Source organism: Artemia sp. Qi Xiang Cuo, chromosome 4 (assembly GCF_049724085.1).
Source record: "Artemia sp. Qi Xiang Cuo chromosome 4, ASM4972408v1, whole genome shotgun sequence".
Lineage (NCBI taxonomy): Eukaryota > Metazoa > Arthropoda > Branchiopoda > Anostraca > Artemiidae > Artemia > Artemia sp. Qi Xiang Cuo.
The window spans coordinates 70,576,521-70,581,599 of NC_142797.1; positions in this window are offsets into that span (position 1 = coordinate 70,576,521).

Below are 5,079 nucleotides of genomic sequence, written 5' to 3' on the forward strand. Positions count from 1 at the left end.
TTTTCAGAGAAAACGTAATGGTAAAAAAGATAAAAAAAAACCTGGTACTTATGTATTATAGCGACACCATTCAAGAAGTTTGATCTGATCTGTCTGCCTAAAACCGGTTTGGCTATCTGCATTCCGTGGTAATTAGCTTAGGCACAGTGAGATAAACTACTATATAGGTATATTTTAATTAAATATTTAGTGTTTAGAATTTTGTATTTTGGTTTGGTTAGGTATTTAATATAACGTGTTTTGGGCAGCCTGCTTTCCATAATTTTTTGTTGTAGTTTCCATAATTTTTTCTACTAAAATATTACATTCTCATCATATTTAGGTATACTTCATTAGGATTATCAGTAGAATGGGGGGTACCAGCACAGAACGTACCACGTGGTTTATGGTTTTCTCAGTGAGAATGAAAAAACAGGAATTTTCTCACTTGGAAAAACATGAATTTTGTCACATTTATGGTTGTTTTCATGGATGGTTATGTGTGTTGTTCGATTTATTTGATGTTTTTCTCGGATGTCAACATCAAATTATGGATGTTTTATGGTTTTTTTCAGTGAGAATTTGAAAAAACAGGAACTTTCTCACATTTATGTCTGTTTTCATGGATGGTTATGTGTGTTGTTCGATTTATTTCAAATGTACTCCCAGGAACCTGACCGAAAGATCCAGAGATTTTGTCACTGTCTAATAAAAGGATTTATCCCAATTGAACTGTTCGTCCCTATTCGAAAGCACTAACATATTTTTCCTTGACCAATTCCAAGAATCCTCTTTCGCAGTTTGATTCAGTCGTATATTTCTTATTCCCCAGTTTTATGGATGTGTGCTTTACTTTTTGTATATATATATATTGTATATATATATATATATATATATATATATATATATATATATATATATATATATATATATATATATATATATATAATATATATATATATATATATATATATATATATATATATATATATATATATATATATATACGTGTGTGTAGAGGGGAGAGGGTAGCTAGCCTCTGATCACTTTAACTCTTAATAAGGACACTAGAGCGTCTGATTACCAATCTAATGAGCCCCCTTTGAAGTTTATACGAGCACATTTTCTATAAAAACCCTATATGTCCCCAGAGCAAAACTTATGATTGGATGTGTTTGGGGAAATGATGAGCGTGAGAGGGGGGTCAGTTACCCTCCAATCACTTTCGACTATTAAAAAGGGCACCGGCCCTCTCAGTTTCCAATTGAATGAGCATTCTTTGAAGTTTCAACGACAAAACTTTCTATAAAAACCAAATATGCCCCCATGGCATAACTTACAACCTTGTCCATGGGGGCTCTCGGGGGTTTGTCATCCTCAAATACATAATTTCCAGAACTTTCAACTATGTTGAACAAAATTTTGATTGATTGTGTTTGGAGAAATAGTAGGCATGAGAGGGGGGTTAGTTGCTCTCCATTTACTTTTGACCATTAAAAAGGGCACTAGCCCTTTCAATTTCCAATCAAATGAGCCCTTTTTGAAGTTTCTACGACAAAATTTTTTATAAAACCATATTTGCCCCCAGGGAATAACTTACAACCCTTGTCCTGAGGGTTGTGGGGAGGGGGGGGGGTCATACTCAAAGACCTAATTTCTAGAACTTTCAACTACCTTGAACAAAATGAATATCTCAAAATGTTGATTGGATGTTTTTGGGGAAATGGTGGGCGTGAGAGGGGGTTAGTTGTTCTTCAATCACCTTCAACTATTAAAAAGGGCTCCAATTTCCAATCGAATGAGCTCTTTTTGAAATTTCTACGACAACTCCTTCTATAAAAACTTCATATGCCCCCTGGGCATAACTTACAACCCTTGCCCTGAGGGCTGTGGGAGGGGAGTCACCGTCAAAGACCTAATATCCAGAACTTTCATCTACGTTGAAAAAAATGGCTATCTCAAATTATTGATTGTATGGGTTTGGGGAAATGGTGGGCGTGAGAGGGGGTGAGTTGCCCTCCAATTACTTTCGACTATTAAGAAGGGTATTAGCCCTTTCAATTTCCAATTTTGAAGTTTCTACGACAACGCTTTCTATAAAACCTTATATGCCCCCAGGGCAAAACTTTCAACCCTTTCCTGGAGGGCTGTGGGGGGGTGGGGGGGGTCATCCTTAAAGACCCAATTTCCAAAAATTTCAACTACGCTGAACAAAATGACTATCTTAAAATTTTGATTGGATGTGTTTGAGGAAATGGTGGGCTTGGAAGGGGTGTTAGTTGCCTTCCAATCACTTTCGACTATTAAGAAGGGCACTAGCCATTTTAATTTCCAATCGATTGAGACAATTTTGAAGTTTTTACGACAATGCTTTCTATGAAAACCTTATATGCCCCCAGGGTATAACTTATAACCCCTGTCCTGATGGCTGTGGGGAGGTGGGTTGTCATCCTCGAAGACCTAATTTTCAGAACTTTCAACTAAGTTGAACAAAATAGCTATCGCAAAATTTTGATTGGATGCGTTTAGGGAAAAGGTGGGCGTGAGAGGGGGGGGGTTAGTTGCCCTCCAATCACTTTCGAATATTAAAAAGGGCAATAGCCCTTTGAATTTCCAATCGAATGAGCTCTTTTTGAAGTTTCTACGGCAACGCTTTCTATAAGAAATCTTATATGCCCCCAGGGCATAACTTACAACCCTTGCCCTAAGGGTTGTTGGGTCCTCCTCAAAAAAATAATTTTTATCTCGAAATCAACTACACTGAACAAAATGGCTGTCTCAAAATTTTGATTGGATGTGTTTTGGAAAATAATGGGTGTAGAAGGGGTGTTAGTGGCCTTCCAATCACTTTCAACTATTAAAAAGGGCACAAGCCACTCCAATTTGCAGTCAAATGAGCCCTTTTCGAAGTTTCTACGACAACTCCTTTGATACGAAGTGCCCTGGTCGAAAGAAAAAATAATAATAGCAATAATAATACATTCTGCCAACTTCGTTCTTGACTTAGGTAGCGCTATTGCGCTGCCTATGAAAAGTCAAAAAGATCTTATAATAAGGCCTTTGGGGTTGTCACAACCGCCCAGAGTCTGGGGGCAAGGGTTGAAGGTTATTTTCCGGGGGTATATAAGGTGTTTATGGAGGGGTGATCTTTAGCGGAGGTTCATTTGATTGGAAACGTACAGTTCTAGCTCTCTTTCGAGAGTCATAGAGGATGGAGGGCAGCTAGTCCTCCCCCTGATATTCTCTTTTCCCAAACACATCCAATCGAAACTGTGAGATAGCCATTCTGTTCACAATAGTCGAAAGAGTGTATGACAATGTCGTCAGGGTGGACACAACCCCCCGAACCCAGGTGTATGGGTTTTAAGTTATGCGCAAGGGCACATAAGGTTTTCAAGAAGCGGGTGGTCACGGCTCATTTGATTGAAAGTCAATATTTTTAGTGCCCTATTCAATAGTCAAAGGTGAATGGAGGGCAGTCAACCTCTCCCCTTTCGCAAGTCTATCATTCCCCAAACGCATCCGATCAAAATTCTAAGAGATTTATTTGTTCAGCATTGTCGAAAGGCACAGTAATTATGTCCTTGGGGATTCCAGTATCCCCACAGTCCTCAGGGCGTGGACTGTAAGTTAGGCAGTTCGTTCTTTGTTTACATACAGAATATGTTATAGAGAAAGGTATGCATGTTTGAACTTCCCTTCCAAAAAGACCAAGGGCATTCAGGTGAGCCTTTAGGAGAATGTTGAGGGGAATTTTGAACTAAATCAAAATACCTCATGTGTGTATGGATTGTCAAAAGGGCATAGCTCAGGAATGACTGAGTATATTACTTTCGAACTTTTTGGAAATGATAACGCGGATGACCAAAAAGGCAAAATTTACATGCTACCCCTACCACTACAACTACCACCTCTAATGCTGCTACCACTACTACTACCAGAATGATCTATTTACAATATAGAGAGGAAATTTGAACTTAATCAAAAGACCATATGTGCACATATATTGTTAAAAGAGCGTATCTCAAGAATTTATTTAGGTGTTTAGTTGGAACTTTCAGAGAATGCTTAAAGGGGAAGATCATCTGACCAAAAGGTAATATGTGCTCGTCACTACTAATATTACTATCACTGCTACATTTACTACTACTACTACTACTACTACTACTACTACTACTACTACTTCAACTACTACTTCTACTGCAAACACTTGTAAGGCTAGGAGTATTGAGATGAAAATTTTTAAAAGTGTATGAAGATACAGGTTATCAAAAGAACATATCAGCAATGCCATAGCAATGCCTAATTGTATTAAGTTGAAACTTCATGGACTTGATGAGAGGGATGCTCTACTGACCAAAAGGCAATACGTTAATGCTACTGCTTGTACTAGTACTATCTCTATTAATATTGATACTACTACTAGTAATACCAATACTACAACTGTGACTACTATTAAAAGCATGCACAAGGGTATGAAGGCGAGATTTTCAAGCATTTTTGAGGGAGATGGGAGGTAAACTGAATCACAACACGCCGTCTGTATCCAGGTTGTCAAGAAGGTGTAACAGCTAACAGGGCTAGTTGTGGGGAATCTTAAACTAACCGAAAAACAAATTTCATACTAAGGTACTGCTTTGACCAAAAGTACTACTAATTTTACTACTGTCAAAATAAAGTCAAATAATTTTCCAAGCCTAAAACTGCCCTATATCCCCATTAACAAATAAGTGAAACTGAAAACCAACAGAAATTACAATGAATAACTGATTCACACTCAAAACGAGCAAAAATTAACCTGAGTAGGTCTGACAAGGGACAACCCCTATTTTCATCAAGACCAGAACATAATTTGCGATTTACTAGGTATAAATATATTTTGAATATTTTCATGTCTTATAATTTAATAAGTGAAAAATTATTAAAACTTTAAGGAATAAATATCAATAGGCCTATATATAAACCTATATTAAACGGTCATTTGTTTTTTTTTGTTTTTTTTACTATAGGAAACTTTATAGCGTTTCCTATAGTATTGGGCCATAAGACTTTAATATATTATGCTTTATTTATTCAGTTTTGACCAGAGGCACTTCGTAT